General features: G+C 37.7%; 1 long non-coding RNA gene across 5 annotated transcripts in view; it reads left to right on the top strand.

Annotated features, from left to right (window-relative positions):
- Nucleotides 1-27,117, top strand: part of LOC132482909 (uncharacterized) — a 155,312-nt gene that overhangs the window by 88,710 nt on the left and 39,485 nt on the right. For all 5 annotated transcript variants that reach the window (XR_009531024.1, XR_009531025.1, XR_009531022.1 and 2 more), the window contains 2 exons: nucleotides 95-582; nucleotides 7,428-7,589. This is a non-coding gene — a long non-coding RNA (uncharacterized LOC132482909). The remainder of the gene's footprint in view (nucleotides 1-94; nucleotides 583-7,427; nucleotides 7,590-27,117) is intronic.

Raw genomic sequence — 27,117 nt, 5'->3', positions numbered from 1 at the left:
TGCTACAGGGGCTTAGAAAAACTAGTCGCCAATTTAAAATATTTTCGGAGTGTTTGAATGATATCTTCAAAGCTAATCCCACTCTCAAACTCAGCGAAATGAACAATACAGATAAGGAAGATGAAGAGGGTGGAAAACCCACACAGCGGAATGGAGCTGTCCATGCCGCGGGAGTGACAGGGGAGCGCTCAGAGGTAAGGCGCTCTGCAGAGAAAGTCACTCTGGCTCTTCTCTCTCGGTCCACCAGCCGGCGACGCTTCTTCTGTAAAAGCATTCCTAGAAAATAACCCTACAACCGGGAAGGGTAGCGATCTTTGAGCGCAGTTTCCAGGAGCTGGTCCCCGCAGCAGGGAGAGGCCCCTCTCCCCCCGCGGCTGGCGCGGAATGTGGCGATCCGGCCCGGCGCGGGGGATGACTTCCTGCGGCCGGAGCTCGGCGGCGGGAGCGGCGGGAGCAGCTGCTGCAGCTGGCAGGTGGGGTGGGGGCCGGCCGAACTGACCAAGCACAGACCCGGCGCGGCGGCACTGCGGCCCCGGGGCAGCCGGCGCGGGGACATGCGCTGATTCGATCCCTCCGGAGAAGGTAAGCAGCCCGGCTATTATTAGCCTCGGCCACACTGCGCGGTGCTTTCTGCTTGGTTAGTAATGGGGTTTGTAATACAGAGGGAAGAAGGGGAATATCCCTGCCGCCTTCTGCAATGGGAAAAAGAGCAGCAACTGGAATTGAAATATTAATCAGCCAAGTGCTTGAGATTATTGGAGGAGCGGTGTTACTGGGCAAACAAAGAAGGCGGTCAGCCTCTGTAATCTTAAGATAATCAACCATTGCTGTGCCACACTCGCTTCGATATTGAAGAGGATTCCGAATGTAAAATAATTTGAGTTTCACTTTTACGTTGCTACCTTCAACCTTCGCTTGGTTAATTTCTGGTTTGCGAGCAGCAGGTTCTTGTCAGCAGCCTAGAGAAGTAATCGGAAATCTTCCCTCTCCTTTTGCCTTCCTCAGTCTTCTCCCTTTCCAGTTATTAGAATGGGTCTGCACATTTCAACGTCAAACACCCACTTCAATACTGAACCTTTAGAAAGAATCTCAAATTAGAGGAGAAACTTACCTCCTGGAGTTCAGCTTGGGTTGAGCAGCACTTGTCCCCACTTCTCCCTTCATTTACCATCTTCTCTTGTCAATCATTTCATTGATTCCCCCACCCCCCACCCCGGGGATGCTGTGCTCATTAACAAGCCAGCTCTTGTCAGCTCCTGTCCACCACCTCTGTTCCCTGACTGATTTTTCAAGGACCCAGAAAGGACATGGCCTTATACCATGTTTGGACTATTATCTGTGTCCTTCCCCAAAATGCATGGCATGAAAAATCCTTTCAACCCAGTACCAACATGGTTTCCGATAACTCCCTTCATTGTAGTCACTGCAGCTACCAGATGGGTTTCGAGGACAGCAGAATCTGTTGGGGTGTGAGAAAGAGGGCTATACCTACATATTTTGCTCCACGTGCCTAAGAATAGGTGGAAGTAGAAATGCAAATGTCAGTCTGTCCCGTTTTTCTTGAAGCTTTTTTAGTCCAGCTAGGTTGTGAGACACCTAGCTGGGTAGGGTATGGGGCAAGTCCTCCTGCAAAAGCAAGCAGTGTGTTTGTCCTAGGATTCCCCCAATAACCTCAAAAGAGATTCCAGAGAGGCTTTTCCCACAGGCAGTCAGAAAGCCAGGGGAGGTGGCCAAGGTAAACCTCAGGTTATTTGGGCATCCTCAAGTTAGTCTCCCCTTTTAGGGGTTCTGACCTAGGATTTCCCCACAAACGCTTTGCTGCTGAGCTCAAGTGCCGATTCTTGTTGCCCACCTAGGGATGTACAATTGAATGATATTCTGTGAAATGGTGAAGATTGCTATGGTGGGGATTACAAATGTGCCACTTCACCAACAGAGAACAGTTGCAATAAGCCAGACTGTGTGGTGTCTGTGTGCCAATATTCCATTTAAAAAGAGATTTGTTATCTTTAAATCTGAAATTAAAGAGACAGTTTGACTCAAAAGGCCATGGATTTTATTTTAACAAATTAAAATAGGAGACCAATGAAAAAGAGGTCCAGGGTTTATAGCTAACCTTCTTACCTTCTTTTTTAAATATTGCTTTAGAACAAGATACTGGTTCTGAAAAATCATGTTACTTCTATTATATATCGTTCTTGTTTTTCTGATTACAAATTCTCTATTTATAGATACACTTTGGAAAGAGTTGAGTTGGTTTCTTTGTCTCTATCTTCAGTATATGAGGCAGAAGGAGTGGAGGGGGGTGGGCAAATCCCACTCCAAATGGCCCCCTCAGAGAACTGTTCCCCGGACCATGCAAACCTCTGGACCGATATTGTTTTGGCTGGTTGTTATTATTATCTTTAAATGCGGTTTGGGTTTGAAATATTAAATTTTCAATATTCTAAAATTTTGGCTCAGGCACACCAACTAGAAGAGAGAACAAAGAACAAGAAGAGCAAAACTATTTTCCACCTTTCTTACCTAATTGTAAAATATTTAATTATATGAATAATTATTCTGAATAATAAGTGAAAAACATATTAAAATAATAATTCATTTTTTAGAAAGTAGCCCAAGGTTTATGAAATACAGGTGAGTGCAATTGATCTTAAGTACAGTAAAAATTTCTGTAATTTTGAAAGGTGTTTTTATGTTGAGTATTAGTACATGAAAATATGCTAATGATGGTTAGAAATTGAAATGTCTGTTACTTTGTTTCTGAAGAAGCTGAGTTCTTTGGCAAGAAATGGGTCAGGATTAGGGGACTGGAGCCGCCAAAGCCGGCATCATACCTGCCAGTGATTGTATAGGTGAGATGAATGCATGAAGTTATGGATTAGGGTTGGAGAAGCCTTCTGGGGAAGAAAGAAAACAAGATAGAAAATAGAATTTGTTATTTTAGTGCAACTAAGATAATTAAATTTAAGGTATTTCTGAATTTGGACTTCGTTATATTTAAACAATTTCTGAGGAAAGTTTCTAAATTCCAAGCCCTAGGTAGAAGTAGTTGTATGGTTTCCTAACCGAAACTAATTTATGACTCTATTTCCTTTGTTAAAAACGTTTCCCAGAGAAAGGAAAAATTAATTGCCCCGTGTTAAGAAGGAGTAATACCAAATAGAAGGATGTATTCTATTAGTTGCTAAATGAACTGTAGGAACTTTTTTGTAGATATGACAAGATAGAATTGAAATCAATCTGTTGCTTTCCAATCACGTAAAGAAAAACATTTAGTCTGGTGGGTGGTCAGTGTTATCAGTAATTTAAGACTTGAGTACCCACTTAGGATTCACAAAGTTGCCCTCTCTTTACAAAAGGCATTTTCTGGTGCTGCATTACTGCCATTAGCTACAATTGAAATAGACTTATCCTGAGATTTTGAAAAACAGAAAAAGAAATAGTAGGATTAATAAGGCTTTGCCTCCACTGAGAATGGGTAGAAAAAGTGCTATTTTGAAAGTTATCAATGGCCTCTTAATTGCCAGATTTCTGCGCTGTTTCAACCTGCTCTTTATGTCTTTATTTTTAAGCTCTCTTCTAAGTTCTTTTTTAAAAATTTCACTGCTTAGTGTTTTATTCACTAAAATAGCATTTTTAATTGAAGTATAGTTGATGTGTAATATTATATAAGTTACAGGTGTAAAATATAGTGACTCACGATTCTTAAAGGTTATACTCCATTTATAGTTATAAAATATTGACTATATTTTCTGTGCTATGCAGTATATCCTTATAGCTCATTTTATAATAATAGTTTGTACCTCCTAGTCTCCTATCCCTATATTGTTCTTTTTTTAAAAATTAAATACTTGTGTTCAAAAGTATTATTAATAAGTAATACATAAAGAGATATCTCTTTATCTAGTTTCTCACTAATCCCCTTAAATTACCTCATGACCAGCCTAGAACAAGTGCTGTTTATTTCTAGTTTGTGCCTCATGATATCACGACTATATGTCTTCATTTGTTCCTTTCACTCACCCTGCTACACGTTGAAACCTTGCTCACAGCATACACTGCCTCTTCCATGAACCCTTCCCCATACCCACCTTCCTTCTCATTTCAGATGTGTTTCTCCCTTGTCTAAATGCCTGTGGCACTTTCTATTTTGGTCTATCCTTTAGTTTGAACATGATTTGCTGTTGTAAAATAACCCTAGGGAGCAGAGTCTTTGACTAACAACTTTTTATTACCTGAAACTCATAATACAGTGCCTAGCTATGTATATGCAAAGTAGATGTTCAGCAATTTGATTTTAGTGAAGAAATTAGCTATTATTTTCCAGGGGTGTATATCCACCTACTCTAATATCCAAGTTAGGCTCTAAATAGTGTGTGCAGGTACATTTTAGTTTAAAATCCCTATATAATAATATAGTGAAAGTACATTCAAACAGTTATATTCAACAAAAGTTATTGTGAGCTTACATGCCCTTAAGTGGATATTGGCTCATCCGTATCAAAAAGCATAGTAAGCATTACAAAAGAAAACTTTAAAGAAGACATTGTACCAGCTTTCAGTATGCTTTCATTCTACTGAAAACAAGTAAGCAGGGGAAGATGTCTTGCATAAATAAGTACTAGTCTTAAAGCGCTCTGCTAGGTACTTTCATCTGTGGTGTATAATTTCATCCTTCTACTATATGCTAATTTTACACTGAGACTCAGAGATCTTACCTAAATGGCAGAGATTCTTTCCACATTCACATGCTGTTCTTTGAAGTGTTAACGAGTGAAGGAAAACTATAAAAACATAATCAGAGTAGTTTAAAATGGTTTTGTGGTCAGGCTTTCCAGTGCTTTTTAAACTTTTGGGTCTTAACATCCCCTTTAATAATTCAATAAAGGCTATGCGTCCACTCCCCAAGTACATACACAACACACACACATAGAATTTTGCCTGTAATTGCAGGTGTTCGCGGACCTAATAAAGCCCTCCTTTGCAAATGCTTTAAGGACATCTACGCTGGACTCAGTTTTTCTTTTTGCTTGTTGTATGCTTAATATTTATTTTTGTACCTATTAAAATTAAACAAATTGTTATCTGTTATAGATTGAGATATAAACCTAAGCAGCTTCGTACTTTACAACTTTTCTTTTTGCATTTTTGTATTCTGTCCTCTCTCACACAAACACACAAATTTATATAAATGAGATCAAATAATACTTTTCTGTGAAGAGAATGCTTAGAATTTATTCTTAACGATTTTTCTATATATCACACGTCAGTGTTAGCTGTAGTCATCATGTTGTACATGATGTCCATAGTATGTATTTATCTTACAATTGGAAGCTTGTACCTTTGACCATCTTCCTCCAATTTCCCCTCCCCTGACCCTCTGTCTCCTGTAACCACAGGTCTGACCTCTTTTTCTATGATTGTTTTCTTTTTTTTTAGGTTCCACATATAAGTGAGATCATATAGTGTTTGCCTTTCTTTCTCTGACTTATTTAACTTAGCATAAAGCCTTCAAGGTCCATTTCTGTTGTCTCAAATGGTAGCATTTCTTTGTTTTCTTACAGGTGAATAATATTTCAGTGTGTGTGTGTGTGTGTGTGTGTATACATATAATACGTATATATCTATAAATATATAAAACAACCTCTTTACCCATTTGTCCATCAATGGGCACTTAGATTGTTTCCATGTCTTGGCTATTATAAATAATGCTGCTATGAACATGGGGGTGCAGATATCTTTTTGAGTTAGTGTTTTCATTTTCTTTGGATATATTCCCAGAAGTGGAGTTGCTAGATATATGTAGTTCTAGTCTTAATTTTTGAGGATCCTCCATACTGTTTTCCATACTGGCTTTACCAATCTACAATCCCACCAACAGCACAAGGGTTCCCTTTTCTCCACATCCTCACGAGCATTTGTTATCTCTTGACATTTTTTTTTTTTTTTTTTTGCTGTACGCGGGCCTCTCACTGCTGTGGGCTCTCCCGTTGCGGAGCACAGGCTCCGGACACACAGGCTCCGCGGCCATGGCTCGCGGGCCCAGCCGCTCCGCGGCATGTGGGATCTTCCGGGATCGGGGCACGAACCCGTGTCCCCTGCATCGGCAGGCGGACTCTCAACCACTGCGCCACCAGGGAAGCCCTCTCTTGACATTTTTGAGGATGACTGTTCTAACAGGTGTGAGGTAATATCTCAATGTGGTTTTAATGTGCATTTCCCTAATGACTAGTGGTATTGAGCACCTTTTCATGTACCTGTTGGCTTTTCGTGTGTCTTCTTTGGAGGAATGTCTATTCGGGTCCTTTGCTCACTTTTTTAATTGGGTAATTTTTTTTTTTTGCTATTGATTTGTATGAATTTTTAATTTATTTTGGATATTAACCCTTATCAGATATATGGTTTACAAATATGTTTTTTTGCATTCTATAGGTTGTCTTTTCAATCACTTTGTTGATTTGTTTTTGTTTTCGTTTGCTGTGCAGAAGCTTTTTAGTTTGATGTAGTTCCATTTGTTTATTTTTTATTTTGTTGTTTGTGTTTTCAGTGTCATATCCAAAAAGTCATTACCAAACCCATGTAATGAGCTTTATTCCTATGTTTTCTTCTGGCAGTTGCATAGTTTCAGGTCTTACATTTGAGTCTTTAATCCAATTCAAGTTAGTTTTGTGTATAAGATATTGGTCCAATTTCATTCTTTTACATGTGAATATCCAATTATCCCAGGGTTCCCTTGTATGTAACTTCTCTCTTTTCTCTTGCTGGTCTTAAAATTCTTTCTTTGTTTTCGACTTTTGATGATTTAATTGCAATGTGTCTCAGAGTAGCCCTATTTGAGTTCAACCTATTTGGGCTTGTTTGGACTTCATGGATATGGATGTCCATTTCTCATCCTAGGTTTGGGAAGGTTTCATCCATTATTGCTTTAAATATACTTTTTTCCCCTTTCTCTCTCTCTTTTCTTCTTCTGGAATTCCCATACATGAACATTGTTTACTTTATTGTGTCCCATAATTTCCATAGGCTTTCTTCACTCTTTTTATTCTTTTCCTTTTTGTTCCTTTCACTGGGTAATTTCTAAAGTCCTGTCCTCCAGTCTGCTGATTCTTTCTTCTGCATGGTCGATTCTACCTTTGAAACTTTCTATTGAATTCTTCAGTTCAGTTATTGTATTTTTAAAATCTAGTGTTCCTGTTTCTTTGATGTTGCTACTTCCTTGTCAAACTTCTTGTCTTGTTCATGCATTGTTTTCCAAATTTCACTTAGCTGTCTGTGCTTTCTTATAGTTCATGAAACTTCCTTAGGAGGATTATTCTGAATTCTTTGACAGTTCATAGATATTCTCTTTTTTTTTTTTTTTTTTTTTTTTTTTTTGCGCTGTGTGGGCCTCTCACTGTTGTGGCCTCTCCCATTGCGGAGCACAGGCTCCGGACGTGCAGGCTCAGCAGCCATGGCTCATGGGCCCAGCCCACTCTGCGGCATGTGGGATCCTCCCGGACCGGGGCACGAACCCGCATCCCCTGCATCGGCAGGCGGACTCTCAACCACTGCGCCACCAGGGAAGCCCAGATCTTCATTTTTTTAAGGTCAGTTATTGGAGTTTTATTACTTTCCTTTGGTGGTGTCCTATTTGCCTAATTTTTGTGATCCTTGATTCCTTACATTGGTATCTGCATATCTGAATAATTGGGCTCTTCCACCAGACTTAACTGGGTATTATATTCAGTAGTAGTAGTACATGGGGCTATGAATTAGTTTCCTGGCAGAGAATCAGAGCTTGTATAGGACCTGGCTCTGGACAGGACTCAGAGCCTGTATAGTTCATTGTTTGGAAACCCAAATCAGGCCAGAGTGTGCACTTAATTCCCTGGTCAGGTGAGGGCAGTGGTTTTGCCCTGCAGAAGGGGGAGGCCACAGGCTGTGCTGTCTGTTCAAGTGCCACTGTATCTAGGGCTGTTTAATGGGCTGTACAGCTTCCCATGTTCTCTGGTTAGGTTCCCCAGTTGGACGTGCTGAAGGCTGTATTCAGTGATGAGTAGGGCTATGAATTAGATTTCCTGCCTGGGTGCAGCAGGAGAAGCAGCTCTAAAGCCAGTAAAGCTCTTTGTTGTCTTAACTCAAGCTGATCCACACTCCACGTTCTGTGGCTGAACAAGGCCACTGGCTTGGCTTTGCAGACTATGAGCTCTGTCTACCCTTCTCTAGGCTTGAGCACTGCTGGGCCGCACAGTTTCTAGGAGTTGTCACCAATCCTTCTAGTCAGATGGACCAGGAAGACACTCTCCACAGCAGATGGGATGGGGCTAGTCCCAGTTCCTTTGCCTGGGTGGGATGAGGAGGGACCACTCCAGGTGACTCTTAATTTCTCAAACAGGCTCCCCAGTTGGGAGGAGCTGGGAGCTCCTCTCAGCCTTGGATATGAATTAATCTCCCTGCCTGTGCATGGTACAGGATCCCTCCACACCTGATACTGGCTCTGCTTTGTACCAGAGCCAGTGATGAGCTCTGGCTGCCTGCCTCTTGGCTGGAGCACGACTGGGCCAAATAGCTTCCAGGATTTATTGCCAGCCCTTTTGGTCAGATGGCCAGAAGACACTCTCCACAGTGGGTGGGCTGTGACTCTGCTCTTTCCCTGGGTATGGGCAAACCAGGTTCAAGGGCCAGATGCATATCAGGTGGATCTGTACCCTGCTGAGTTCCCCGGTTGTAGTGTCCCACCAACCTGGCTCTGTAGATAAGCAAAGGTGCCAGTTGTGATCACTACTTGGGCACTGCAGGTATGAATTCCATCGGTCACAATCCATGTGCTGGCTGTTGCATGCCCCTTCCCCCTTCATCACTAAAAGTCCAACTTTTAGTGGTCAAACCCTGCAGATTCCCCTGCAATCCCAGTGGAGCAGATTAGAGCAGTGGCTCCCACAAAGCAACCCCAATGCTAGTGGTGGTGCTTGCTGTCCCCCAGTTCTCTTCCCCTACTGGAGGAACCAGAGGTTCAGGGGAGACCTCACCCATGGTGCTCCACTGGCTTGGGGGAGGGGCAGTGTGGTCAAGCTCCTTTTCTCACCCTTCTAATGCAGTCTGTCTTGGTCTCTGTGGTGCACGGGGGTGCTTCAGCCTCACCTCCATGTTCTAGGACTCTCTCAAATAGTGTCCTGTTTCCAAGTAATTGTTAGTTGTTCCTCCTGTGGGGGACGTGGAGCCAGGAATGACCTTGGTGATGTCACCCCACTCTGGGCTTACTTTGACAATATGTGTGTCCTTTATAGCCCAGACATTTCTGGTACTTGAAATGAGGTTCTCCTTTTATTGTTCTCCCTGCTTTAGGACCTAAACTGGGAGCTCTTCATTAGCACTGGCACAAAGGCTGCTGAGATGACTAGGAAGCAAGTGCCAAGGAGGATAGTGAATCACAGAACGTTGATTCATGGAAAAGGAATCCCAGAAGGAGCTCTAAACATTACACATTCCAAAGGATTTATTCAGGGTTTTCCAAACAAAATCATTTTTACAAAAAAGAAACAGTTCTCAGACTTCGAGTAGTATACTGCCAAGTATGTGGAAGAACATTGCCAGCAGTTGAGTGGTGTGGTCTGCTTTGAAATATATTCAGTTTGCTTAGGATGGACATATGTCTACTTCAAAGTTACTATTTCTTTCTAGTAATGCTGTCTACAGTACTGTATTTGCTTTTGGCAAGTTAAGAAAACAATGGCACCTCCCAGGTTCTAAAACAATTACCAGCATAAAAATACATTAAACTTTTTAGCTGATACTTAAGGAAACCAGTACTAGCTAGCATTCCTACTGATGCTAGTATTCAAAGAGAGGCGTGACAAAACCATTAATCTAGAAAACACCAGGTTGGAAAGATGGAGAGAAAGAACTCAAGAGGACTACTTAAGCTGTTGCTTTCTTTACATGTCCCCAAATATGATAATAACCATATAAGCTCCTAAAATAAGTGCAATTTTATGCAAACTTCATAGTCTGCCTAGTATGAGGTAAATTTGTACTTTATTTTATAGTATATTTTTATTTTTTATTTTGGTAAAATGTCCCATAATGTAAAATTTACCATTTTAACCATTTTTAAGTGTATCATTTATTGGTATTAAGTACATTCACAATGTTGAGCAACCATTACCATTATCCATTTTAAGACCTTTCTTGTTATCCCAAACAGAAACTGTACTCACTAAACAATAACCCCTTATTTCTCCCCTCCCCTTAGCCTCTGGTTTACTCTATTCTATTTTCTGGGTTTATAATTTGCCTATTCTAACTACCTCATATAAGTGGAATCATATAATAGTTGTCCTTTTGTGTCTGGCTTCTTTCACTTAACATAATGTTTTCGAAGTTTATCCATGTTATAGCATGTAGCAGCATTTCATTCCTTTTTAAAGCCATACAATGTATAGTGATTTTTAGTTGCAAAACACTTTTAGTACATTGTGTTTCTATTATATTAATGATATCTAGCATATATCACTACCATATTACCTTTAGTAGATGCCCAGTAATGTGTACTATGAGTGAGCCATAATTTCATTCAGTCAAAACCCATTGATAAACATTTATTAAGTTCCAAACAGTTTTATGATTTCAAGAAATGTGGTAATGGACATAGAGGTTCATGTCTTGATGTCCTGGATCTTTTGCTTTTGATGGAAGAATTCTTGGAGTGGCATGGAATGGTATTGTTGAGTCAGAGATTATGCAGAAACATTTATCATTTGAATACATACATTGACTATAAAAACCATCAACTTCTTCAACAGATAATATTCCTGTATTTTATGTAACCATTTATGACTATCTTAAAAATGAATGCAAGTAATGTAAGGGAATCCACTTAATGTGATTTGAGCAAGGAAACATTCTCACTTTTTTCATTTCTAGTTCATGGAAGAAAATTCCTATACACAAGTATTGAAATATTTCAAGTCTCTGGATCACACGTTTCATCATTTCAAAAATATTACAGAGTACATCACGGATGTCAGTCAAGTCTTGTAACAGCAGTGTAGAAAACTAGTAACATTTATAGCTAGTTTGTTTTTAAGCTTCAGCAATGGATCAATTCTATCCAGCCTAATCTGTAATTTTAATTAGATTAATTTTTAAAATAAAAAAGATTAATTTTTAATTTAAAAGTATTTTTAGTTCATATTTATGTACCTGCATTATGGTAAATCTTTTATTTTGTTGTTTTTTTCTTAGTTTCTCTTCAGAGTATCTTTGAAAATTTATTTTTAAACAGAATAATTAAAGCCCAAAGATGAGAATGTCTCATTTAAGATAAACTAAAGAACGTTGGAAGAGCTGAAGTATGAACACAATTGGCACAACTTTTCACCACCCTCCTTAGAAGAAGACTGTTTTGATTTGCATGGTCCAAGAAAGGAGAAACAGATAACTTGCTGGGGATTGCATCCTGCTTTACTTAAGTTAGACATTAATAGGCTAAAAGGGCAAGGATGAAGCAACATGTTTATAACATATTTTTGAAAAGCTACTTAAAGGTGAAGGGTGGCAAGAACACAGACAGACACACCCTAGACATTTCACGACAGTATTTTAAGGTATGCCTTTTCTTTGGTTGATAGGGATGGAGGGACCTATTAATAAACATTTCTCCTATTTACTTTTGTCTTTATTGCTGTCTAATCAAACCCTCATTAAAAAACAGACATAAAACAAATAAGCATTCTGACTTTTGCCTGAATAAGCAACAACAAGCTCACATCTTAAACAATGGACTGCAATGGCTATGAGACTGAGGATCCTTGGTCATTGCAACAGTAGCAGCAACACAACCTGCTTTGTTCCTTCTGTTGTATCCTGCAGAATCTGAGTAAATAGAGAGAAGTCAGTGATACCTTTAGTGCCATTTCTTACACTCCTCTCCATGATCTTTCACACTCAGGTTCTCTGGTCATCTCAATGTAGTGAAAAACCACCAGGATGTTAATACCCTCTATCCATTCACAAAACTTAATGCTTCTGAGACTTGCAGAAATAATGTTGAATCTGAATTGGTGGTACCCAATAGAGTCACTAAGAATAATCCGTCAGACTCACCAAATCCAAATTCAGATTTAAAGGCCATCAAATTTTAAAGATAATGAAGATTTTAAGATTTCCATATTTATTATATATGGTCATATGTAAAAATTTAGAAAAGTAAAATTACATGTATAGGTTTTTAATTATAAGCTATATTCACTGGAGAATTAATGCATTTTTAAAAGGATTCATTCTGAAAAGATTACATTAGCACTTTTTTTAAACCACTACCCTCAAAAATAAATTGTGACAAATCATTGTTCACCCAAGTTTATGTCTCATCTCAAGGAAGTGAGTTGTTCTTGGGGAAATTGCTTTCATCTAATTTGTGCTTTCCTGCAGTGGATCAAGCTGAAATGAAATGGGGCTGACATTCTTAACTATTATTACGCGCCCACATTTACCGGAATTACCTAATGATCAGTACCGAAGAGTTTTATAATAAATAAATATGTATGTACTGAGAGTCTCCACTGATAAAATTAGTTGAGACATGGCTGGTGATCCCATAGAAGAGATATCTAGCTTATATTTCTTACATCATCTCCATAGTAGAAAGCAATCCAGGATTGCAAAGCAAGGCATGAGACAGTAGCATCTGGTGTATTTTATAAATGTTTAGATTTCTAGGGAGCTTATTGGTATTACATATTGTGGTAAGCACTCAAATGTAAACTGTTACTTTAAAATAGTAAAATATCAAGACCGTACAAATTCCTGCAACTTAAATGGTCAGTTTGGTATTTGGCTTTATGATAGGCATCTGCAAGATATTTATTAAACAACCAAATGAACCAATACCATTTAATTTTGAAAACTGCCTTCCTAATACAAAAGAATTGGTATTCTACACAAGTTCCTTGTGATTATTTTTGTAGGTGTGGTGGGAATGAATTATGGATGGCACTACCCTTTCTCCTGTTTCTTGTCTGAGGTTTTGGTAAGGTGGAAATTAGAGATGATGGACCTTAAAGTTTGAGCAGTTCAAGACACTCAACCAGTAAGTCAGAAAGAGAAAGACAAATACCGTATGCTAACACATATACATGGAATCTAAGAAAAAAAAAAGGTCATGCAGAACCTAGGGGTAAGATGGGAATAAAGGCACAGACCTACTAGAGAATGGACTTGAGGATATGGGGAGGGGGACGGGTAAGCTGTGACAAAGTGAGAGAGTGGCATGGACATATATACACTACCAAATGTAAAATAGATAGCTAGTGGGAAGCAGCCACATAGCACAGGGAGATCAGCTCGGTGCTTTGTGACCACCTAGAGGGGTGGGAAAAGGAGGGTGGGAGGGAGGGAGACGCAAGAGGGAAGAGATATGGGAACATATGTATATGTATAACTGATTGACTTTGTTATAAAGCAGAAACTAACACACCATTGTAAAGCAATTGTATTCCAATAAAGATGAAAAAACAAAAAACAGTGAGTAGAATTCAAATAAGTAATAGTAGATATAAAAATAATAAAAAAAAATTTTGGCAAAAAAGACACTCAACCAAGCACAACCCATTTGCCCAGGACAAGAAAACATATGCCATTACTCTTCTTTTTTCAACCACCATGGATTTGAACTTTTAGAAAATTGAAAATGCAAGATACAGATTTTATTTATTTTCTTAAGTAATTTATTTATTTCTGGCAGCGTTGGTTCTTTGTTGCCGTGCCTGGGCTTTGTCTAGTTGCTGGGAGTGGGGACTACTCTTCGTTGTGGCGCACAGGCCTCTCATTGCGGTGGCTTCTCTTGTTGCACAGCACGGGCTCTAGGGCACGCCGGCTTCAGTAGTTGCAGTGCGTGGGCTCAGTAGTTGTGGCTCGCGGGCTCTAGAGCGCAGGCTCAGTTGTTGTGGCCCATGGGCTTAGTTGCTTTGTGGCATGTGGGATCTTCCCAGACCAGGGTTCGAACCTGTGTCTCCTGCATTGGCGGGCGGATTCTTAACTGCTGCACCACCAGGGAAGCCCAAGATACACATTTTAATAAGAAAATATTAGTCAACAGTTCTCTTATCTCTGTGTCTTTTTCTATCTCATTGATTGTGAAGAATACAATCATAGAGAAAGCAAAATCTACATCAGTTGAAAATTTTTTCCACCTGCATGCATGTTATAGTGGATGTGTAACATCTTCACAGGGTTTGTGAAATCACTATTTCACCACAGAAATTAAATATGACACTAAAATGATCTGACACTAATTAGTCCATTGAATAAGGGGAGGAGGATCGGCATCTTGGTCATCGTTTAGAAGAAAAAAAATCATTAACCTGTTAGGCAAAATACTTGTCTTTAAATTATCCCTTAATAAATATAATAGAAAATGAAATAAAATGGCAGTACAGTGTTATGAAAGGAAAGCAATTGGGTGATCTCAAAGTGAGTGAGTATAAAAATCAATATTTTTTGTTTAGTTTGTTAATAATTTTATTCTTAGAGCTCTCAGGCAGCTAGCTTTTGGTCATTTTTAAGATCAATCAAAAAGTTCTAAACATTATTTTTAAGGTATGGAGATCACTAGGCCCTCCTCCCCTCCTTTCTCTCTTTCTTTTAATTTTTAAATTTATTTTGGGGAGTTTTGGCTACCATTTATGTTCTAATCATGTTTTTCAGGAAGTGAATTTGAACTTTGAACCTCACCTAGTTTGAATCCTACCTCTATTGTTTTCTATCTCTATGACTTAGGGTAAGTTACTTAACCACTGTGAATTGTTTCTGGATATTTAAAACAGGAAAATCACAGGGTTGTTGCGAAGATTAAAGAAGATAACATAAAAGGGAACTTACTGCAGTGTTTGAGACATAGTAAGGGTTAGTAAATATTTCCAGTTTTTATCTTTCTAATTCTCGTGAGCAGTTTACAATGAGATCTCATTACCACAGATTTTCCCTAAAATTATGAACCTTTTCCTACCCCTCTCCATTTTAAAGCAAACCTTGAAATGACTGAACCTCATAGGAAGATGTCTCAATGCAGGGAAGCCCAGTAGCAGGAGAGGTTGGAAGCTACCACAATGCAAAGTTGTCCGGCTCTGATCTGGCAGTAGCTGTGGGAATTAGTCTTAGCTTCTATTTTTAACTCTGCAAGGAGTTGATTGGATGACCTGGGAAAACTCAGTTGGCATCTTATTTTCTTTCTGAATTTCTTTCTGCATCTTATTTTCTTTCTGAATTGTACCATTTGTCTAATCACTCTTTTCACTGACTCATTATCAGAAATGATATCAAGGGTGTTGATTTCAGAAGTAATGTTATAGAAAATGGGAATTGTTCCCTTTCTTAAAAGCAATAGTTGACAATTTTATTTTATTTTTTTCTGGTACAGTATTGAAGTTCCTGGGAGAGGCCAACTTTAATTTATAAAGAGTTGTTAACATTCACTTCCTCTAACAAAAGCCTTTAAAGGTAATACTACTAATTATCTGCCTTGTACCCCAGTCTTTTTTTTTAATATGTAACTGTTGAAGTTTTTTAATGTTAATCAATATCATTAAGTTGTCCAAAAAGGAAAATTAATCTGTTACTCCATTGTACATCATATACAAAGGAATCTTCTTGGTATATGATATGTTTCTATTTGACTGAATCTCAATGAATTTAGAGAGTACATGTAAGAATTTTAATATTCAGAGTCTTATTCATAAAAGTGCACTACTGAGTAGATTCAATCACTAGTAACACCTTTAAACTGAAATCAAAAGTAGAGCCTCAATTAATGTGAAAACTTTAGTAGCAGAAACACCTGCCTATAAAAACTGCACTGTTAGTACACAGGCGAGCTTTAGTATTGATAACAATTTTGTTGAGCTTGAAAAGCACATAATTTGACATTTTTTTCTTATTTGACTTTTTATCATTATGTGGACCATTTAGGTCTAAGGACACAAGTACAAAAACTGCCTAAAGCCTTCCATTTAATATGTAAGCCATAGTTGTCCGCAAGAGAGAATTTTGTGGTGATCAACAACTCTAGCCAAATCGGCAATAATTTATTTTAGTTGGTAGAGTCTAATCATGTGTACCTAACTATGTTCTTTTAAGTAAAAAGTGTAAAACATTTTTAGTAGTAAGTTTGTCCTGAATTTCCAAGTCAATATTTTTAATCCCTGTTTGAATACTGAATTCATTAGCTATTCACCAAAGGCTTGAGGCATAGATTTTGGGCATAGTCTGCTTCTAAGATGAGATGTAGCAAACAGTCTAAATTCCAGTTTTAAATATACACGTGCAAACACATATACACGTATATTATACAAAAATTTATATACAGACATTCCCCGAATTACAATGGTTCGACTTACCGATTTTTCAACTTTACCATGGTGCGAAAGCGATACTCGTTTAGTAGAAACTATAGTTTGAATTTTTTCATTTTTTCAAAGTATACTTTGAATTTAGAGTAGAAACTGTACTTTTCCCAGACTCCTGATATGCAGCATGATGCTCTCTTGTGATGCTGGGCAGCAGCAGCAGCAAGCCACTCCTCCCACTCAGCGACTCGATCACAACTGACACACTTACAACCGTTCTGGTTTTCACCTTCAGTACAGTATTCAATAAAACAAATGAGTTATTCAACAGATTATTATAAAATAGGCTTTGTGTTAGATGATTTTGCCCAACTTTAGGCTAATGTGAGTGTTCTGAGCACATTTAAGGTAGACTAGGCTAAACTATGACGGTTGGTAGATTGGGTGTAGTATAAGCATTTACAATTTATGATATTTTCAATTGATGATGGGTTTATCAGGATGCAGTGCCATAGTAAGTTAAGGAAGATCTGTATTTTATGTGTATTATATATATTCATTATATTATCCAATTATGTGTATATATGCATATAAATGCATGTATATATGTCTGCTTTCATGAACATTTGCCTTCTATTTCAAATATTTGATTATATTTATTTTTTTTTATTTTTTTATTTGGTTATATTTAAAATAAACAGACAAGTTCTTGGAGAAGCATTTGAAGAATCTTTGTTTCCAGAGTCAAGTTTTGCAAAGAAAACTTATTTTTTCACTAGCTGTTTATTTTTCAATAGTTAAAAAAATATTTTTAAATTTTAAAGTGATTCTTTAATATATGAATATGAATATGTATTTACTTCAGGTGCTATATATGTTATTTATACATATGTGTATTTATATATATTTAAATGTTTTTAAACCTGATCTTACTGGGTTATGTCTACTGTCCAATTATGTGAGAATAGTGAGATTGTTGCCTTTCAGCTTGGAACATGCTTCTGTTTCATTTGATTATATTTTATCCATTAAGTGCTCTGGCCTTCCATTAGCTCTTTTGCTTTGAGGAATACATTTTATAGTGCATTAGAAATATTCTTCTATTTTTCATGCCATAATTTTCCAGTGTCTCACAAAATCATAATTTGGAATGTTCTGACTTGAATAGTGTTTCAGAATAGAGACTTGTCCCTTTTGGAATCATCAGATCTGTTGGTTAGGTACAGTATTTCTTATTTTTTCTGTTGGGGAAAGGGAGGAAGGAAACTGCAGTATGGAACGTTCCAGTTTTTTTTTTTTTTTTCTTACGCTTATACCAAAAAAATGCACTCTTCTAGTAAAACTAGAAACATGAGAGTGGCAGTTACATAGTTCCAAATTAGGACAACCTAATATACTGTAATTTTTTCAAGTAAAAGAATAACCCAGGTAGTATATACTATTAACTAGATTTTTTAAAACAGCCATTTGTTGCTTAATAATTCTACTCTTTTTCCATTCTTAGTTTCATAACATTTTTACACAAAGGTTTATATTAACAAATGCCATCAGTTGTATTGTTGGTTTCCTCCTGCTTTCTGATGAGTTCTATAATTTAAAAATGCTTAAAGTCCAGACTTCTCAACTAGAATACATAAGCACAGTAAAAGCAGTGTTTTTAAAATTAATTCTGGAATATATTTCTCTTGATGGTAAAGACATATAAGATTACAGATGTGTATGTTTGGATGCTTTATAAGTAAAAGTAATATGATTAATCATGTAATAATTTATACTACCAGAAATTCCCTCTAAATCCTTTCTAGGACACAAACATTTATGACATTTCTATATTGTTCTCATTTTATTATTTTAATGAAATATTATATAGGTAGTATTTCATAAAAACATTGCATCAATTGTAATACAAGTTTAGGAATCTTAATTTGGTATGTAAATATACTAACTTCTGTTGAAATTGCTATAGCTTAGGGTCAAAATTAATTTGAAGGTTATTAGTGTTATTATTCTGGTTTTTATTAGCTGCTGTCTCAAATTAATTATAAAGACAAAAATATCCCTGGCTTAGAGTTTCTGCACTATTAATGACATACCGAGATGTCTCTTGGGTATCGGTAAATGATATATTTTAGAGCATAACTTACGAAATGACTTGCCGATTGGCAGACCACCTTTGACAATAAAATACATTTGATAGTCTACATTTGCAAATTCATTGTACCACACAAATGTGATCTTGGTAATTGACATATGACTATTAAGCTTCAATCATTCTCCATAATATTCCTATTAGCAATTATTAACAGAATAAAGGGGAGATAACAATTCTATAGTATTTATTCAGATTTTTATTTAAAGTCAAGTATAATCTATATTTCTATAGTGCTTTTTTTAATCTAACACCTCACTTAAGTAGAAGGAAGTGTTCTAGAGGTTTGTTATCAGCTTTTAAATGAAGTCATCTTTATCTTTTATTTAAAAATACTAAAAACAGGGCCTCCCTGGTGGCGCAGTGGTTGAGAGTCCGCCTGCCGATGCAGGGGATACGGGTTCGTGCCCCGGTCTGGGAGGATCACATATGCCGTGGAGCGGCTGGGCCCGTGAGCCATGGCCGCTGGGCCTGCGCATCCGGAGCCTGTGCTCCGCAACGGGAGAGGCCACAACAGTGAGAGGCCCGCATACCGCAAAAAAAAAAAAAAAAAAAAAAAAAAAAAAAAAAAACTAAAAACAAGTTTCATGGTCTTTAATTAAATATAAATAGTGGAATTGTCTATGAAACTTTTGAAATGGTCAATCACATAAAAACATAGGGATATCCTTTAAGCAGGGGTCCCCAACCCCCTGGCTGTGTGAGGAAATGAGCCGCCCAGCAGGAGGTGGGCGGCCAGTAAGCGAGCGAGCGAAGTTTCATCTGCTGCTCCCCATGGCTTGCCATCGCTCACATTACAGCCTGAACCAACTATCCTCCCCCCACCCACTCTGTTGGTGGAAAAATTGTCTTCCACGAAACCGGTCCCTAGCTCCAAAACAGTTGGGGATCACTGCTTTAAAGCATATGAATTTCTAATATATTAATTTAGGTTATAGATGCTGAACTTTTTTTTACATAATAGCTCATAGGTAACCTTCACTATTAAGTATTTTATGATGCTTAGAATCGGAAACAATACAGAAGTTAACAAATTAAAATTGTTTTTTGTAAAATGTCAAGTGAGAAGAGAAGAATGTTAAATAATAAATACAGCATATTCACCACTTGGTTTTGAATATCACGCACATAGAGAAAAAAGACCCAAAGAAAATGTAAAAATTATTTATCAATGGTTAACTCAAGAAATAAGAGAGTCAGGGTGACCTTTACTTCCTCCCGTTCTCATTCTGTATTTCCAAATTCATTGCACTATGTATGTATTACTTTTAGAACTGTTTAAGAAGAAATGTGCCAGTTTGGATAATTTTATTTTAACATCTAAACATTGCCGAGTATTGTTAAAATGTTCAGGTTTTATGTAGCTTTCTGGAAGATCTAGGTGGCCATAAAAAGCTGAATATATTAGCGGAGGGGGAGTTTTCCCTCATCTTGAAATAATAATGATAAATAATATTTTTAAAGCATTAAATAATTTTCAAAGCATTTTTATGTACATTTTCTCCTCAGACCATCCTAACTCTCTAGAGTTGGTAGAAAAAAAGATTCTACTCATTTTGCCCAGGGTGGGGGTTGGAGAGTGGGAATTGAAATTCATGAAGTTTAGCAAATTGCCTGTTTAAGCCGTACACAGTTATTAAGTGGCAGGGCCAGAATCCTAACCTGGCCATTCATGCCATGGCCAATCTAGTGCTTTCCTCTATGCTGTAGGAACTGGACATATTTAAGAGGTAAGCACAAAAATGGAAATAGGTCTGAATCTTGCTCTAGTTGCAAATTTGCCTATAGACCTCACTGGAGCCTGAACCAGGAAAATCTATATGAATTTCTTTCTTCAACCCAAAGAAATGGCCATGTTAAATAATTCCTAGGTTTAATTTTAAAAAATCGATACTGTCTGTTTTTGCACCATATTCCAGTTTTGTGTATCTTGTGTCTCTCAACTTCTCCAAAGAACCATGCTTCCTACCTAAAGGATTGCATTGCTTAAGAAACAAACATTGACAATTCTGATGCTAACCTGAATTAAATAATATACCAATCATTTATGAGATCCGCCTTAGTATTTTTACACTCCTGAAATATCATCTCTATAACCTGCTTTCTAAAATAGTCTGACACCTACCGGGTACTCTTTCACTTCCTACAAGAAATCAAGAAAAAGGAAGCATTTGTGTTTTTAATTTTAGTGAAGGGTTCTTGATTTAAGAATTAGTCATTTAATGTCATTTGAAATTCAAGTGTGCCTCAAGTACTTGAGGTTCTTTCTGTATGACTTCTCCAGAGTTTTCACATATATATCATCATTAATTTCATCTTTCACTTGGGATTAGTACAAGAAAAGTTTTATTTACTACTATTTCTTAGTTTTCTTCATTTCAAATATTCAGTGCCTTGTCAAAAATAATATTACAGTCTTATACTGTTCATTGATAACAGATAATACCAAGAAATTGTGATTCTGGTTTTCAGTTAAAAAAACAAAATGAGAAACTAAAGAAATAATTACTATAACAGTGTTTTTCTCCATTTAGCCAATCAGATATTCACATCAGTGAGTGTTAGATTTTGAGACTATGAATCCCAATACTAAATGTTTTATATATTCAGAGAAGTGAAAAATAATAATTATTATGCTTCCTCTGTGCTAAATACTATTTTAAAACCAGTTGGAATCCCCCCTGACAACAATCCTAAGAGGTAGGTTCTGTTTGCACCTATTTTACAGCCGGACAAACTGAGGCACAGAGTGATTAAATTATTCATGGTCACACAGCTAGTAAGGCACAGATACAGTATTTAAAATCAAGTCTGTTTTTGTGAGAGTCCACATTCCCAACCCCTGTAATGAAAGCGTGTGACCCCTACTATTTTCTATGTACCCATTTACTTGCTTTGTGGAAAGAAAGGGAGTGAGGGAAGAGGAGGGAAAGGGAGGGAGGGAAAGAGGAAAAGAAGGCGGAATGGAGGGAGGCAGGAGAATTGTCAAAATTCTGCCAGCTTGTTGCTACTGTGTGTTATTTCTTATAATAAGGTTGAAAATAAGGACTTGTAGAGATTTACATAGAAGAAATAATTTTAAATTTCCTTAAGGGAAGTCTCTGGTAATATTATCAGATGGTGACAGCAAGTGAATTTCTGTTTAATTCTATTCATAATTAAAATGCTATAGCAGGCTCATATTTGGAACAAACACAGTTCTGTTAATTCTCATAGTAATAATTCTACATTTCCTTAAATTTGTTATCATGTTTTTCACCCTCAACACTCTCAGCTTATTTAATTTTAGTACCTACTCTTTTTCAAAAGTCCATAAATTTTAGTTAGGCTTATATCATAGGAAACTTGAAGAAAGTTTAGAGCTTGTAACAGAAGGAAACCACCCCCTTCCCACCCCGAGCCCAGCTCTGTCCATTTCTATCAGAGCTACTCCACCAAGAATGGAGGAATTATTCTAATTGGTCAGATTTATGACACATTCTATTGCATAGGGTGACTGTATTTGTTTAGAGGTACACAGCAACAGTTCCACATTTCTTCTTGTCCGTTGCCTGGTTCTGTGAAAGCAGGTAAGTGGAGTGAAGATCCTCAAAACCTAGACCTCAGTCTCTTGTTTCTGTTCCATTCCGTTCCACCAGGGTGAGCTTAATCCAGCAGAAGAGTGAGCTCTTCTGTGTTTCGCTGGATGGTTCCATGCAGATGAGTCAAGTTCCATTTTGAGCCTGGAAAATCTTGCATGCTGTCTCATCAACTTCTTCCTCTTCTGAGTGTGTCCTCAGAAAATGGTACCATGCCCCCAGTAAGCCTTGACCACAGCTCTGACTCAGGGTTATTAGGAAGGAATTCCAAATCTCAGACATGTTCTGTATTTTAATCAACAGATAATTTGTACTTATAGTTAACATTTCCTCTGGATTAGTCACGTGTTCTTATGCAGTTGGAACCTATTTCTGTCTTCATGTGCTTAAAGCTAGGATGAGTATGGATTTTAATCAAGATAATTTAGAAATTTTATTAAGTGTTTCTTATGTGGCAGGCACTGTTCTAGGTACTGGTGATAGAGTTTTAAACAGAGTGGTTACAATCCACACTCTAAGAAAGGGTACTTAACATGAAAATTCATATAGGAAAGATGTACAGAAATCATACGCAAAAAACAAGAGTCCGTTTAATATGCATGGTTGGCATCTTGGGGATAGAAGAAATCTAACACAAGGAGTTTTACAAGACTGATGATATTATAGTCACTTCAGTTGAACTTTGTTTTATTTAAAACAAGCAACCTTTTTCAAACCAAGTAAAAAAATTATTGACAGTAATTGTACAACTTTGTAGCTCCTTATTTAGTAAGGAGAGGGTGCTTTGACTTATGATATGAGGCAATTTCAGTATTTTGATAAACTAACCTTCAGCATTTTAGAAATTAAGCTTTTTCATTGATGGAAATTCTAATATTTGCCCATCAGTTTTATTTCATGCCTCCGAAATTCGATTAAATTTTCCAATTTTAAGTGAAAACCTGGCATATTATCTATTGACACTACAGTTCCAAGTTTTATCATAAGAAAAGGTGGGTGAGAGGAATCCCCAGCTCAAAATCCTATGCAAATTTGGATTCTGAAAGTCTTTTTTTGATTGATTAGTAGATGTTGGTATCACATTATTTGCAATGACAGAGGACATTGTCAAGTTGTTATTAGCATTCATTGCAGCACCGGCTTCTGAGAATTTAGTGGGTTTTTTTAAACCACGTTTTCTCCTCTTGACCCATGACTCCAACTCTCAAAATATCTTGACTCATTCATACATCATACATTCAAGAAATAATTACTGATCGCATATACTATTCCAGATACCAAGCTGGTCACTAGGGAGTCAAAATGACTAAGGCACAGGCTTGGCTGTCAAGGAGACCCCAATGTAGTGAACCTTTGCTTCTTACTCTTCAAGTGGCATTGATCCTGTGTAACCAGAAGTAATAGGGAATTAAGTAGCATTCATATTGTAAGTAAATGTAGATTGAGCCAGATGATTTTCCAAAATCAGGTTTAATCAGAGATAGGGCAAGAGTGTTCTTTGGGATTTTTCCTTGATGAGCATTGTTAACTATCCTTGAGATGCAATAATAGAAGTCAGTGAGTGATTTATCAATTTGGTTTCCTATGGGAACCAAGATGAAGGACGTTTCCTCCTTGAGTCATTGACTTTCTACAGAGATAGCAAAGGTGCTTCAACTTTCCCAGAAAAGCAATCACCAGTAAACAGCAGTGATGGTAGATGTGGGTTATTTACTACCATGGGGTTGAGAATATTAGTGAGCTGCATTTTGACCACTTGTCAAACATTTTGACATCTTGGAACAGAAAGTGTTATTTAAATATAAAAAGCATTTTCTGTTGAATTGCTGTTAGTCATCCCTATGAGGAAATGACCTATTAAGTAATAGATCGGGAATAAGATTGATTTCTGCTAAAGAGTCCTTAAAGTAGCTACATGTTTCAATTTGTGGGTGTTTTTCAACCATTTGTAAGTTACCACAGTAAAAACCCCATATAAAAAGCTCTCTGAATTTACTTTCCAGCATTCTTTCCTGGGCTTTCTCTCTCTTCCCCCCCGCCCCTCTCTCTCAGATCAGAAGAAGAGCAATGGGTCTGAAGCTTTAGCTAGAATCAGAAGGCTTGTCAAAACAATGATTTCCGGAGCCTCAGCTGGGAATTTGCATTTCTAACAAGTTTCTAGGAGAAGCTTCTGCTGCTGTTACATATTTGATGAACCACTGCTCAAGTAAAAGGAATGGGAATTTAGGAAGTAGAAAGATGGAGAGCTATGAAAAGCTGAAGTCAGCTTCTGATCTTCTTCACCAATCTGCCCAAGCTATTGGGAAGATAATCACTACTGCCCCAGGGAAGCGTATTGAAAGTCACACCGAGTAGAATGGGCATCATCAGAAGATCTACAAGCAACCAATGCTGGAGAGGGTGTGGAGAAAAGGGAACCCTCTTGCACTGTTGGTGGGAATGTAAATTGATACAACCACTATGGAGAACAGTATGGAGGTTCCTTAGAAAACTAAAAATAGAATTACCATATGACCCAGCAATCCCACTACTGGCACATACTCAGAGAAAACCATAATTCAAAAAGACACATGCACCCCAATGTTCATTGCAGCACTATTTACAATAGCCAGGTCATGGAAGCAACCTAAATGCCCATTGACAGACAAATGGATAAAAAAGACGTAGTACGTACATAAAATGGAATGAACTTGGGTCATTTGTAGAGACGTGGATGGACCTAGAGACTGTCATACAGAGTGAAGTAAGTCAGAAAGAGAAAAACAAATATCGTATATTAACACACATATGTAGAATCTAGAAAAATGGTACAGATGAACCGGTTTGCAACGCAGAAATAGAGACGTAGATGTAGAGAAGAAACGTATGGACACCACGGGGGGAAAGCGGGGCAAGGGTGGTGGTGGTGGGATGAATTGGGAGATTGGGATTGACATGTATACGCTAATATGTATAAAATAGATAACTAATAAGAACTTGCTGTATAAATTAATTAATTAATTTAATTTAATTTAAAAAGTAATTGGCCCTCCTCTGAGTAAGTGATTGCCCGAGGGCATCATGTTGAACACTCTTGACTGTCCTCTTAAGCCCAGGTTTGCAGTGAATGAGCCATTTAACCTCTCTTTACCCCAGTCTTTCTAGATTACAAATAGTAACGGTAATTTCCCTTCCCTCTTGTTAAAAAACAAGACAAAACAAAAAATACGCAAATCCTGATGGTGCTTTCCCTTTGTGGAAAATTCTTTGGATTTATCCATCTATTACTCTGATGTAGTAAAGAAGAAATTTAGCAAAATTTCTCTCTGTCCATAAAGATTTTAGGCTTTTAAGCTTAACTCTTCAGCAAAAACTATCAAATGCCTATTCTCCACTGCCTGTGACTAGACAGTTCCTTGATTCTGTGTAAGAGGTGGGGAGCCACAAGGGAACAAGTACTTAAAGAGACTCTAAAAGGCCCTATCTTTTCTGCACCCCCTTCGCCACCACCAGCTCTCCAGTTTATCCACTGCTCTTCTCACTCTTTCCACACCAGGAACACCAGCCTCTTAGTTTGTACTTTCAACACTCAACGTCCTCCCATCCAAAGGCCCTTGCATTTACGATTTCATCCTCTGGAAATGTTCTAGAAAAGTAATCCATACACATATAAATAGAATATGATACTAGAGGTTATGATAATAGATAGGATATGACTACCTTCAAGTCTCTGGTCAAATGTCACCACATCAGTGAGACCTTGATCATCCTATAAAAAACAGCTGTTGTGCATCCCCATGCAGGTGCACACATTAACCTACACATGCTCCATTCCATCTCTGATATAGTTTTCTCCATATGTTTGTTCCCGTCTGCCAAACAATATATCAATATTTGGGTATTGGTTTATTTTCGGTCTCTTCCCTAGGTAGAATGCAAATTCCGTGCAGGTAGAGTCATGATTTTTTCACTGCAGAACCTACAACAATCATTGGCACATAAGAGTCACTCAGTAAATATTTCTAGGGTGAAAAAAAGAAAGGTGATATATCCTTACCTTAGATTATCCACTGCACATTTTGGCATCCTTTGCATTACTTGCTCAAATGATCTTACACTCCAGTCATACGTACCTATTGGCAGTTCTTTAGGACCACCATTGCTCTGTATGCCCTCGTGTCTTTTTTAAAATTTAATTTTATTTTTTTAACATCTTTATTGGAGTATAATTGCTTTACAATGGTGTGTTAGTTTCTGCTTTATAACAAAGTGAATCAGCTATACATGTACATATATCCCCATATCTCGTCCCTCTTGCGTCTCCCTCCCACCCTCCCTATCCCACGCCTCTAGGTGGTCACAGGACATATATACACTCACTACCAAATGTGAAATAGATAGCTAGTGGGAAGCAGCCACGTAGCACAGGGAGATCAGCTCTGTGGTTTGTGCCCTCTTGCTTTTTAAATCTTGCTGTAGCCTCTGCCTAGAATGTTCACTTCTGAAACTTTTTGGTTGTCTTTCACACTTCTACATTTCCTTCAAAACACAAATCAGGTGCCCTGTTCTTCAAAAATATTTCATGATGAACTCATTCTTTCTCTGTGTCCTCCTTCCCACCCTGGCACCCTGTCCTGGCACTTATCTACTCATTATGCTATACTATTCTGTCCAGTTGAAACTCCTCCCAGCTTTACCAGAGACCACTTGAAAGCAGGGACTGCTTCTGACGTCAAAAGCACAATGCCCCAATGCCTGGCATATGACAGCTACTCATAAATGATCAATAAATGAACAACAACCCACCTTATTCATTTTTCTTATCGTAAGAAGCTGCTCTTCATTGCTTTAAACTTCTAAAATTGCCCTGAGGGATATAATAGTAATGAGTGTTCCTGAAAATCAAGAGAATGGACACTTATGATAAGTAGCTTGAAGATCAGCCAAGTGAAAACTGGAATAGCTCTCAAGGAAGAGGAGTGAGGCATTCAAGCTCCTTTAGGAGTAGCAAGTAGCAGTGATGCTGGTGTTCACACTGCCATGAAGAAAACCACTGCCATGTGAAGCTCCTAACACAAGTAAATAT

This window comes from Mesoplodon densirostris, unplaced genomic scaffold, assembly GCF_025265405.1.
Source record: "Mesoplodon densirostris isolate mMesDen1 unplaced genomic scaffold, mMesDen1 primary haplotype scaffold_101, whole genome shotgun sequence".
Lineage (NCBI taxonomy): Eukaryota > Metazoa > Chordata > Mammalia > Artiodactyla > Ziphiidae > Mesoplodon > Mesoplodon densirostris.
The sequence above is the reverse complement of the archived record's forward strand: the minus strand, read 5'-3'. Positions and strand labels throughout refer to the sequence as shown.